Source organism: Myotis daubentonii, chromosome 1 (genome assembly GCF_963259705.1).
Source record: "Myotis daubentonii chromosome 1, mMyoDau2.1, whole genome shotgun sequence".
In the NCBI taxonomy this organism is placed as follows: domain Eukaryota; kingdom Metazoa; phylum Chordata; class Mammalia; order Chiroptera; family Vespertilionidae; genus Myotis; species Myotis daubentonii.
This window is the reverse complement of record NC_081840.1, coordinates 91,110,467-91,123,597: the sequence shown is the minus strand read 5'-3', so window position 1 is coordinate 91,123,597 and position 13,131 is coordinate 91,110,467. Positions and strand designations below refer to the sequence as shown.

General features: G+C 40.6%; 1 protein-coding gene across 3 annotated transcripts in view; it reads left to right on the top strand.

The window, feature by feature from the left end:
- The window catches only part of SLC25A21 (solute carrier family 25 member 21), a 553,761-nt gene that overhangs the window by 534,023 nt on the left and 6,607 nt on the right, over positions 1 to 13,131 (top strand). The window lies entirely within an intron of this gene.

Genomic DNA, 13,131 nt, shown 5'->3' with positions numbered 1-13,131 from the left:
AATTTTTAGATGACGTGGAGTCCCTCATCTATCATTCTAGCTTCCTCACCCAGCCTGTGTCACCAGCAGATGCAAAGAGCAGGCCTTCCACATCTTTACCAGGTTCATCCAGCCCCTCTTCAGGCTGCTATATGGATGCATCTTTTACAGAACCATTTTGTTCAGCTAGATGAGGCTTCTCCATCTATTCTCCCATCCATCCTCCATTCAGTATTTTATGAATTCAATGTCTATTAATCAGGATAACATAGGAGACTTTTTCAAGTGGTTTTCTGAAATCAAGGATGATTCAAAAGAAAATGAAACTTTCAAAAATGTATTACTAGGATGGGTCTTCTGCAGTTTCTTCATATATCACGAACTTCATGTTTGTATCACCTCTTGATTACAGCCTTGAGAAAATGAAGGACTGTATCATAAACCCCAAACTATTGATAGTGATAAATTTAAGTATAGAATTGATATGTTCTGTTAGCACAAACTAATCATTTGTAATATTGTGGAAATAACTGTGATACAGCCTATTAAAATTGGTTTGACCACATGTTTATATGTAATCTAATTTCCGAGTAATAGATTTATTAAAATGTTCAATTCTTTTTGAATCATCTGACATTCTCATCATCAAGCAATCTACTCTCCCACTCAGGGAAGAAGGAGAAGAATAAAAGAGTTCTGCAAAGAGATGTTTTGTGATACCCTGAAAATCATGTGACTCCTAGGAGTCTTTAGTTTTGACCATAGTGCCTTTAGGTTTTTTTTTTTATCCAAAGCATTTATGGCAACCTCTTTCAGTCACTTCTGAACAATAATTTCAGTTCTTCAAATAGCAAGTCTATTTTATCAATTTTTGAAAAGCAACATTATATCCACCTAGGATCATCCAAGGCCAATCCTGAACAGAGAACACTTCTCTCCATGTTCTCATTTTAAGGTTGTCTGAGTTACCAGAATATACTGATTTCAAGTTAGGTCTTTAGGAACTCAGTGAAAATGACTCAAAGCTAAAATAGCAAGGATCTCAGATTTGGTGTGGTACCAGGAAGAATTAAAGGGTGAGTGAATTGCAGAGAGAAGAGGAAATGTGATTTAGGCTGACATGAGGTAGGAAGATTCAAAGACTATATGTTAATATATATATATTACACTGAGTGGCCAGATCATTATGACCACCTGACGTTTGTAGGCCAATTAGCTATAATTTTGCCCTGAAGTTGCTAGAGGGCCAAACCATTATAAATAGGGAAGCAGGTTGTTTACCATGACAGTAGAAGTGATTTTTTTTCTGAAGATATGGGTAAACAATGTGATTTAACAGCCTTTGAATGGGATATATATATATATATATATATATATATATATATATATATATATATATATATATATACTGAGTGGCCAGATTATTATGACCACCACATCAGAACTTCGTTGGGCCACCTTTTGCCTTCAATACTGAGGAGATTCTTCTTGGCACTGACTCCACGAGATGTTGAAAGGTGATGCGAGGAATCTGACACCAGGCCTGATGAATAGCACTGTCCAGTTCTGTGAGATTTGATGGTTGTGGAACCAGCTGCCTGATGGCTCTTTTAACTTCGTCCCACAAATGCTCAATTGGATTGAGATCTGGTGATTGTGGGGGCCACCTAAGCAAGGTAAAGTCTCCCTCATGTTCTTGAAACCACTCCTGCACAATATGAGCACCGTAGCATGGCGCACTGTCTTGTTGGAAGAAGCCATCTCCATTGGGATATGCCATCAACATGATAGAATGAACCTGATCAGCAATGATACTTAGGTATGTTGTGCTATTCAGACATTGTTCCACACGAATTAAAGGGCCCAAATCATGCCAGGAAAACATGCCCCAAACCATAACACTGCCCCCATCAGCTTGAAGGGTTGTACTCATGTATGTGGGGTGCATGCTTTCATGCTGTTTCTGCCAAATTCTCACTCTGCCATCTGCATGATGCAACTGGAAACGTGATTCATCGGACCGCATAACTTTTTTCCAATGCTCGACTGTCCAATCCTTGTGTTCCTGTGCGAATTGGAGATGTTTTATCTTGGTAACTGCAGACAGCAAAGGTGTTCAAACAGGCCTTCGGCTTCCATATCCCATACGATGCAGTGTACGGCTAATTTGCCTATAAATGTCAGGTAGTCATAATAATCTGGCCACTCATAATAATATATATCCCACATTCAAAGGCTGTTAAGTTGCGTTGTTTACCCATATCTTCAGAAAAAAAATCACTTCTACTGTTGTGGTAAACAACCTGCTTCCCTATTTATAATGGTCTGGCCCTCTAGCAACTTCAGTGAGAAATTATAGCTAATTTGCCTACAAATGTCAGGTGGTCATAATAATCTGGCTACTCAGTATATATATATTAATGCCACACTCCTTTCAATGAACTCTGTTCAATGTTACCTGGTAGAAAGCATCAGGCTTCTCCTTCATACCCCTGGTCCTCACTAACTAACAATTTCTACTTCCCCATCTTCCTTCTGGCATGTCTCTGTATGGAATGTCTTCTTAAAGATGCCAAACCTTAATCACAACGGCCTGCAAGATGGGCAAAGGTTCTCTGTTTATCTAGCTAGCCAGCCAGCTGGCCATTCACTAAGCAATGCATCAAAGCTCATGCCAGGGAAGGGAAAAAGGGAGGCATATGCTTTTTTTGGATCAAGATATTTTGTCTCTGTGCATATTAACTCCTTAAGTGCCACAGCCTTAAATTATTGATGCTGTCTTTAACTCTTGGCTATATAGTTAGATTAAGTGGTTAAATTACAGATATTTACTGAATTGAATGTTATTATCTGAGTTGTATGGTCCCATTTCTGATGACTTGGTACCTTGCATTGAATTTTTAGAAGTTGTAAAACATCATGACTGCCAACATTTTAGAATCACTTACTAGTGATTCTTGTTAAGCTTTCGGGAATCTATAAATAATATGTCCTGTCAGGGAAATACATCCGTCATCCTGAAGAAGGCTGGTAAATACATCTCTTCACCTTTTCATTCACGAAAACATCACAATGTGATGGAAACAGCCAGAGAGTTCTGGTAAGAGACCTGGTATTTTTCAACTAGCCATATCTTTTTGGTAAGTTATACCTTCTCTCTGTCTTAGTTTTCTCATTTGTAAAATGGAATGTTAACCTCAGCCTTAAAATGTTTGCAGAGGAATTATTATTTTTTAAACTATGAATATTTGATTTTGTATTGCTATCAATGCATGTAATATGCCTTAAGATTTCAGGCTACTCAGCTCCAGTTTAGTTATAAATTCCATATTTTATGAGAAAAGTTGAAAAATATTTAAAAGAAAAGAATAAAATTCATCTGTAGATGAGGAAATAACATGTACTATTTAGAAATAAATATTTAAAAGGAGCTGCTGTGTTTTTAAGCATGAGGAAGAAAAGGATATTTTAATAATGATTTTTAAATCCTGATGGATTACATCAAGAATGGTGACAGTTGATTGCCCTTGCAATTGAGCAAAACAAAATGAGAGTAAAATAGTTTATGCTTATGCATGAAGAATGTGGGTTAGAAACACAGAAAGGTTTTTGATTGATGACAGTTGGAATTTTAATAACCATAGATTTTTCATCAACATTAATATCCATTTATATATTTAATATGTGATCCATCTTAAATATTTTACTTGGGCTAAGTGACAGTCTTCTTTCCATCAATTTTAACAATTCTTTTATTTTATTATATTAAAAACGCTTAATATGAGATCTGCTCTCAACAAATTTTTAAGTGTGTTATTGTTGACTATTGGTTCAATGTCACTAGAGTTTGCTCATCTTATGTAGATGAAACTTCAGCCAATTGATTAGTAACTCCCCATTTCCCCTTCCCCAGCCCCTGGCTACCCATTCCACTCTTTGATTCTATGAATTTGACTATTTTAGATTCCTCATATAAGTGGAATTATGCAGGATCTGTCTTTCTGTGGTTTGCTTATTTCGCTTAGCATAGTGCCCTCAAGGTTCATCCATGTTGTCACATATTGCAGAATTTTCTCCTTTTTAAAGATGAATAGTATTCCATTGTATGTGTATATCACATTTTCTGTATCTATTCATCTGTCAATGGACATTTAGGTTGTTTCGACACATTGGATATAGTGCTACAGTGAACATAGGAGTTGCTGATATCTTTTTGACATCCGAATTTCAATTCTTTTGGATAAATACCCAGAAGTGATATTGCTCATATAATAGTTCTATTTTTAACTTTTGAGAAACCTTCAGGCTGTGATGAACCCACCAGAATTTGTTCATGACTTGTTTAGGGGCTACACCATTTTCCATTCTCACAAGCAATATACAGGGTTCCAATTTCTCTACATCCTTTCCAGCACTTATTGTCTTTTGTTTTTTTAATAGTGGCCATTATGAGAGTAAGAAGTGGCATCTCATTGTGGTTTGATGTACATTTCCCAAGTGCTTAGTAACATTGAGTAGTTTTCAAATACATGTTGCCCATTTGTATGTCTTCTTTGGAGAAATAACTATTCAAGTCTTTTAACCATTTTAAAATCTTGCTATTTGTTTTCTTGGTATTGAGTTGAGGAGGAGTTCCTTGTATATTTTAGATACTAATGCCTCATCAGATATATGGTGTGCAAATATTTTTTCCCATTCCACAGGTTACCTTTTTACTCTTTTGTTTCCTTTGCTATTCAGAAGCTTTTAGTTTGACATAGTATCACTTGTCTATTTTTGTTTTTGTTTCCTGTGCTTTTGGTGTTATATTCATGAAATCATTGCCAAGACCAATATCATGAAGTTTTTCCCACATGTTGTCCTCCAGGAGTTTTATGGTTTCAGGTCTTATGTTTAAGTATTTGATTCATTTTTAATTGATTTTTGTGTATGGTGTAATATAAGGGTTCAATTTCATTCCTTTGTATGTGGATATCCAGTTTTTCCAGCACCATTTGTTGAAGACTATCCTTTCCTCATTTTGTATTCTTGGAACCTTTATTCAAGATTTATTGGATTTATTTCTGGCTTCACTGTTCTGTTGCATTGGTCTATACATTTGACTTTATTCCAGTGTCATACTGCTTTGATTACTGTCGCTTTGTAATATATTTTGAAATCAGGAAGTGTGATACCTCCAGCTTTGTTATTCTTTCTCAGGATTGATTTGACTATTCCTGGTCTTGTGTGTGTGTGTGTGTGTGTGTGTGTGTGTGTGTGTGTGTGTGTATTATAAAAGGCAGACATCTTTCTCATAATTCATGGACTGGCCTCATACAGGAGAAAATCTTCATGAAGGAGAAGATCCTCTCAATTCAATCTGACTAGAGGGCTCTAGAGGTCTGTGCCAACTCTTTCTCTACCCCAGGGAGAAGAAGGAAGCTATTGTTTTTTGTCTGCTCTGAGCAAGGGGAGAGCTATAATGTCTACCAGTCCAAACCTCCATCTCAGTGCTCCCCCAGGTGGCTAGACTGCAGTGGTCTCATCAGGACTTCAAAACTGGAAAGAAAGATGCCATCTCTTTGGGAAGCCCCAGAGAAGTTGGGGTATTGGGTGCACAGACGAACTCTTTGCCTCCCAATGGGGAAGCTTAAAGCTGGGATTTTTATCCTCTTACTCTGTGTTAAGAGGAGGGAAGGACCTATGGCATCTACTAGCCCATGTCGTCATCTCCATTCTCCTGCAGGTGGCTAGGCTGTGCTGAACCCATCAGAGCTCCAAGCCTGGCAATACAGAAGCCAATCCTTTGGAGAATCTCCGAAGAAAAGTTGAGGTGCTAGACATGCAAACCAATTTCTTCCCTCCCCTGGGAGAAGCTGGGAACTAGAAAGTCTTCCTGATTGTATAGCACTATACTGGGGGTGGGAACTCTGATGGGAATGTCCATGAGTCTAGTTTTGTGTTCACCCAGGGTACAGGAAACTTCCAACTAATTTTTAGATTTCTCACACAGAGAATTTGTTCATGACATGTTACTGAATCGGTGTGTTTGTGGGAGGAAAGAGGGCCTAAGGCTTCCTACGCTGCCATCCTGCGGATGTCACTCCTTAGGTTAAGTGGCACTCTGAGTTCACTTTTAACCTTGTGATGCTAGGATTTTATTTTCTACCACTTAAGTCTTTCCTTGGACTGAAAGATGATCTCCTTGGATGTTGAATTAGACTACAGCTTTGAAAGGCAAACATATGCCTCTAATTCTACTTGTTGATCCCTGACAGTCTCAGGGCTCCTCAATATTTTGGCTTCTTCACTTCTAAATAATATAATCTTGACTCTCTTTTGACTAACTCAAAATTATATCCCCTTGAAGGTAGGAAATTTCTGTAAGCCTCAACTACCTCATCTGCTTAGGGATGTTGTGAGTCTTCAATATATATAGAAAGTGCTTAACAAAGAGCCGGGCACATAGTGAGTGTCTTAGCATTATCATCATCATCTTTTACCAGTTTTAAAATAAACTACTGGAAAGGGAAAAATAATATTCCAGATAACGTGATTCTCAAGGCCAGAGGGCCAGCCATTCAGCTAATGCATGGTGACTTATAGTAATAAGATGTTTTCTCTTGACTTCCTAAGCACCCAACAAGCGACTACGTGTTTTTTTTGTTGTTGTTTTTGTGTGTGTTGTTTTGTTTGCTTTTTACTTCAAAGAGAGGAAGAGAGAGGGAGAGAGGGATAGAAACATCAATGATGAGAGAGAATCATTGATCGGCTGCCTCCTGCACACCCCCTCCTGGGGATCGAGCCCACAACCCAGCACATGCCCTGACTGGGAATAGGTCAGTGCTCAACACTGAGCCACATCTGCGGGGCATGACCACATTTTTCAGAGGCAGAAGCTAGGTGCTTTCTCACAGGGTACTGACAGTGAAAGCCCAGGAGTAACTTCCTTCTCCCTCCTGCATGTTTTCCCTTACACTTTGTTCATTCTTCCACTTTCGTGTTCATTAGATTGTACTGTGATACTTGATTATACACCCACCTCCACCCCGTCTCTGGACCATTTACCTTCACACTCAACTCTAGCACCCAGTGTAGGACCAGGCATATATAGATAGCCAATAAATATCTGTTGGATGAATACATACAAATAAATTATGGATGAAAAGCAATAGGATGTAATGATTAAGCACATATTATTGGAAGTCAGATCAACCTGAGTTCAAATCCAGGCTCTACCTCTTATAACCAGTGTGACCTTGGACTTTTCTCATGTCCTTGACTTGTTTTATGTCTTTGTCTGTGCAATGCTGTTATATACCTAATTCCTAGGGTTCTTACACAATGCATATGTCTTGAATATTTTTGTATGTTACATTATCTATAATAATAAAAGCATAATATGCTAATTAGACCAGGTAGCCAAACGACCTTCCTGACATCTTTCCAGACGACCTTCCAGATGAAGCCGGAGATGCAAGGGTCGAGCCCCTTGCACGAACTTTGTGCATTGGGCCTCTAGTCTTTTATAATAAGTAACTATTATTAACAGTACCATTATTTCTCATAATGAAAATTTTGAAAAATAATACAAATATCATCACATGTTTATTATTTTAAGGCTCCTGTTTATTTTGCTATTATTTTGTTGTTGTTGTTACTTGTTGCTATGGTGTTGACAGTAATGTTGGAGTGATTTTCTGATAGCCAGTACAGAATGACCCATTTTGACTTCATGATGAGTATCACTGAGGCCCAACAACTTCACAGATGTGTGCATTCTTGCTTTGGACTGAGCTGGGAATAGGAGAGGTGAAACAGTTAACAGCATTGCCTTTAGTTCTACAGCCTTAAAGAAACAAAGCCTTGCTCCCACCAAAGAAATATTTAAAATTCTTCCCAGCACATCCAGAGCCTCTTGAAGCATCACTTATTGGGCCCAAGGATCCAAGGTGATGGACCATAATCTCAGTTAAGCAGTAGTTCTCAGGCTTTAGCATCCATCAGAATAATTTGGAGGACTGTTTACACAGATTGCTGGGCTTTATCCCCAGAGTTTTGGATTCATTAGGCCTGGAGTAGAACCTCAATATTCATTTCTAATGAGTTCCCACATGATACCAATAATGGTGTTTTGGGGACCACACTTTGAGAACCACTGGGGTCATAGATATAGTAGAAGTATGAGTAATCTGACTCCAGAAAGAAACATGCACAGAAATCTTTTCACTAAAGTGAATTGCCTGATAACCCCTGTAAAAATGAGGGCTTCCTATTTTCAGGCCCCATGTTTTCTACTCTGCACTGCCCTTTTCTTTCCTTTTAAATTTATTGGTTGGGGAAATGGTTTCATGAAGTTGTTTTTAAATTTTATGAGCCTGATAAAATCTATGGACACTCTCTCCAGAAAAGCCCATTTACACATTGCTTATAATTTCAGGAGGCTCTTGACACCTCCTCCACCAGCCCACCCCCTGACCCTCAGAAGTATCAGTAAAAAACATATGCACTAAGGCAGTCTTGAGTTTACTCAAATTCCCTTCTCATACTTTAATCTTTGGATTAAATATATGCATCTGTAAAATAGGAATAATAGTAACAATTCTTATCTCCAAGATTATGAAAATTAACTGATTAATACATGGAAGAGCCTAATTTAAAAACCAAAACCACTGAATGTTACCTTTTTCTCTCTCTTTGTAGTCCTGCTACAACAATCCTCATTCCTGAGGCAAAAGGGTGCTTCTCTCTACTAGGGGGAAAAGCAGGAAGTGTAAGAAAGAATAGCCCAAAGAGTAATATTACAAGATCTACTCTGTGCCCATTACATTCTTTTGCTAAACTCTGGTCAGTCTGCCATGTTATGGTTCCTTCTGTGAGTCACTGAGCAATGGCATCTAGTAAACCCCAGGCCTGACTCTGTGACCTGAGACTCTCGATAATTCATTTATCCTCAAATATTCCACTTTGCCCAGTGTTTTCTCATGCCCCCATATTAATGCCTCTGGACAGAAAGACAGAAATGTAAAATTCTAATAGAGGTTCATTTCCAGACTAAAAGACACTGAGTCTTGAGAAATAGTGATTACAAATTAAGCTTAATTCTCATTGTTTCTGTAAAAATAAGTAAGTGTGGTGATAGGCTAGTCAGCAGACATTTATTTAGTTCCTACTGTATACACTGTGCAAGAGATGACACAAAGAGGAATAACACATGCTTCTATGCTGTGCCGACTCATACTCCAATAGGGAAGATAGGCACAGCAAAAATAAACCAAACACAAGTTGAACCATAGCAAGGACAATGATTATTCACACAGTGTTTCAGGAGAAATCAATTTTGACAGGGATCCATAAAAGTCTCCTGAGCAATGTGAGATTTAAGTTGGACCCTGGTGTAGGTGAATATGATGGAGAAGGACATTCTAGTTTAGGGAGACAGTCTGAAGGAAAGCATGGAATTAGAAAAAAGCTTGGTATAAATTTATGATATTATGATTTAGCCAGTGTGACCATAATATGGGTTTGGGGTGAAGGTTTAGAACTTGAGGCTACAAAGATAAGATGGAAGCATGTTGTAGGAAAGAAACCAAAAGCCAAGTGGGGAGCTTTGCTTTCCTCTCCATGCAGTGAGGAAGAATTGAGGTCTCTGAGTATAGAGATACCCAAAGCAGATCTGTTTTTATAACACAGAATCCTGGTGGCACTGAGAAGAATCAACACTAATAAAAGAGAAAAATGGTAATTGGCGTACGACGATACCCTTTTCATTGGCTAATCAGGGCTATATGCAAATTAACTGCCAAGATTGGCAGTTAACTGCCAACTAAGATTGACAGTTAACTGCCAACTAAGATTGGCAGTTAACTGCCAACAAGATGGCAGTTAATTTGCATATGTAGGCACAATGCAGGGAGGCGAAAGGGAAAGCAGGAAGAAGCCCCCTGCCACTGACAGTGATTGGAAACCCAGGGGGGAGCTAAGAACTGGGGGGCAGGGCAAAGGCGGCCCTGGGGCCGCCTTTGCCCTGCCCCCTAGCCATGATCGGAGAATCAGGCGTCTTTGCCGCCCTGGCCAGTGATAGCAGGAAGTAGGGGTGGAGCCAGCGATGGGAGCTGGGCACGGTCGAAGCTGGCAGTCCCAGGAGCTAGGGGTCCCTTGCCTGGGCCTAAAGCGAAGCCCATGATCGCAGGGCCGCTGCATCTGTGGGTCCCCGCTGCCCGGGCCGGATGCCTCAGCCAGAGGCATCCTGCAGGGGCAGGGGCGGAGCCCGCGCGATCACGGCGCCCCCCGCTGCCACTGCAGGTCCCCGCTGCCCAGGCCGGACGCCTAGGCCAGAGGCGTCAGGCCTGGGCAAGGGGCCGATCCTGCGATTGGAGGGTAATGGGGGTCAATGCCTGAGGGCTCCCAGTATGTGAGAGGGGGCAGGCTGGGCTGAGGGACACTCCCCCCCCACACACACACACCCAGTGCACAAATTTCGTGCACCGGGCCCCTAGTAGACAATAAAGGGCAAGGATAAAGCAAGACCTGATGAAGGTAATGGGGATCTGAACGAAAGCCAGAGCAGTGGGAGTAGCATGAAGGGGATGAAGAAGAGAGGCATCTGAGAGGCTGCATTCATTTCAGGATGGTAGATGACATGTAGCAAAGAAAGCGGAGGCAAGCTGAGCGGGCTCCCCCAGGCCAACTTGCTACATAAAGCAGACCATGGTCTCAGAGGAAGAGACTGTCCAGGTGGCAAGGGATACCTCTTGGTCATCTCAAGAAGACTTCTCCTTCCTAGAATGCCCAGAGGGAGAGCAACTGACCATGTGCTTTGCCTGCATGAAATATCAAAATCAATGATTCCGGACATGGATCCTCAGCCTAGCAGCTTCAGAAGTCTTTTAAACAACTTTTAGACACTTTTCCAGGTGAATCTGATCTGGGAACTCAAAGTAGGTTGGAGGTGGGGCCCAGGCATCCGTATTTTGAAAAGCCCCCAGGTGATTCTGATGCACAGCTGGATTTGGGAACTACTGTGGGAAATGTATAGAAAACACAGAGTCAGGACATAGTGCCAGGGGACACTATGATGGCTTGAAGACTTTAGGTTTTGGTCTCCAACAGTGTCTCAAGCACCGTGACCTTCACCTTCAATTCTCATCCTCAGCAAACACATCAGGAGAGCCCTAACTGGTTTGGCTCAGTGGATAGAGTGTCAGCTTGTGGACTGAAGGGTCCCAGGTTTGATTTGGTCAAGGGCACACGCCTGTGTTGCAGGCTTGATCCCCCAGTGGGGGATGTGCAGGAGGCAGCCGATCAATGATTCTCTCTCATCATTGATGTTTCTCTCTTTTCCTCTCCCTTCCTCTCTGAAATCAAAAAGGGTATATTTAAAAAAAACACACACACACATCGGGAGATAGGAGAGGCTGGATGTTTGACAAGTTCCCTGGACTTCCCAGAAGGACAATGTGCGTACAACCCTCCTTTTCATTCGTGTCCTCAAGTGAAATAGAAAGAGAGCTCGGCTGCCTCAGAGACACCATGAGAGAGTCTTATTACAGGGTGTTTTCAGTCTTTAGAAAACAGGCTTCATAATACTACTACCCATTTTCTGCCAGGCTTGTACAACACATAGGACTTTTATTGCTATTATTGTTTTTATTTCTCAGAAAAATCATACAGTTCAAAGGTAAGGCAGGTGTTAAAAACATCCCTTCTACACACCAGGCTCTGTGGGACTTGGGCAAGGTCAGACAGCCAGAGCTGGTCCTGGATCCACTGCCCTCCGGAGCTCCAGTTCCACCTCTGGGCCATAATGGAGAAGGGTAACATAAAGGCATTTTTCTCTCCTTGTAAAGAGAAAAGGTGGGGGGGAGGGGATTATTTAAACACACCTCACTCACACTGCACTCACTGCATTGTTTTTCCTGTTGAAACACCCTGTTGGTTTTTAAATCCCTTTAAACCTACCGGCACCTGTATGGCCTGGATCCAAGAATTATTACCGAACCTCTCGCTTTTTATATCTAGCCACATAGGAGTTTCTGTGATGGTATCTGGCTCTTGGTTCAGTTGAAAATTTCAAAGCTTCCAGAGGTTTTCTTCTTGCATAGAACTAGAAGCATGCAATGCTTAGACCTGGTTTTATTTTTTATTTCTTATTAAGCAGAGACATTTCCCCTTTTTAGTTCTCCTGCTGGATAAAATAGTATCGTGGCATAACTGAATTGTTCCTCTGTAAAGACACTTCTGAAATATTGACCAAAAGAGAGGGTAGAGGACAGATGGGGGGTCTCTACCAGCAGCTTATGGTATGTGAGGTGACCTGTCTTCAGGGCAAGAACTGAGGCTGAAAACATAATGAGGACTTCCCAGAAAATTCATTATAACAAAGCATAATGTGAGCTCACTGGGCATGAAAATAAGCTGAAGGAAAGTGACTCCCACATAAGACCTAATTAAATACTTTGATGTCAGAAAGCAGAGCAGGGAGGGGTGGAAAATCAAATCAGACCAAAGTAAAGACTTAAATTTAAATGGAAAGAAGAAATGTTTCTCTCTCTCTCTTTCCCTCCCCCTTCAGCCTCTCTCTCTCTCTCTCTCTCTCTCTCTCTCTCTCTCTCTCTCACTTTCTCTCTTTTTCTTCCTTTGTTATGAAGGAAGAATAAGATTTGGGAACAATGGGTTGTGAATTCTTTAGCCAATTAGTCCAGTGACTTACTACTGTTCATAATGCACAGAATATCACAGGCTGTTTTGCGGCCTCCCCAAGTTGGTTTGTTAATAACAGGAAGCTAGCACTTCTCAGTACAGTGGATCAGCTACACGTGAAAATAAATGCAAAAAACCTGGAGGGGAATAGAAGCAGACCGAGAGTAGCCTTGATTTAATTTAACGTTTGGGGGTCCACACACAAATGAGCATTTTAGTAGGCTTCATGGTGGAAGTTGCTGTCATTTGTAAAATATTCTGGCCAATTAGCTAATAGTGTGCTTGGATTTCTCCTGTTTTGATACAGTAATACTAAGTACATTGTGAAGCCCAATTATACAAATCATCCCCATATGCCATACCAGTCTTTCTTTATGAACTGTGTTTATAAATCCTGTGTGAGGAAATGTGTACTTCAGCAATTTAGACCATGTGTAAAAACATAGCCAATGGGATTGTCAAGAAAACAAG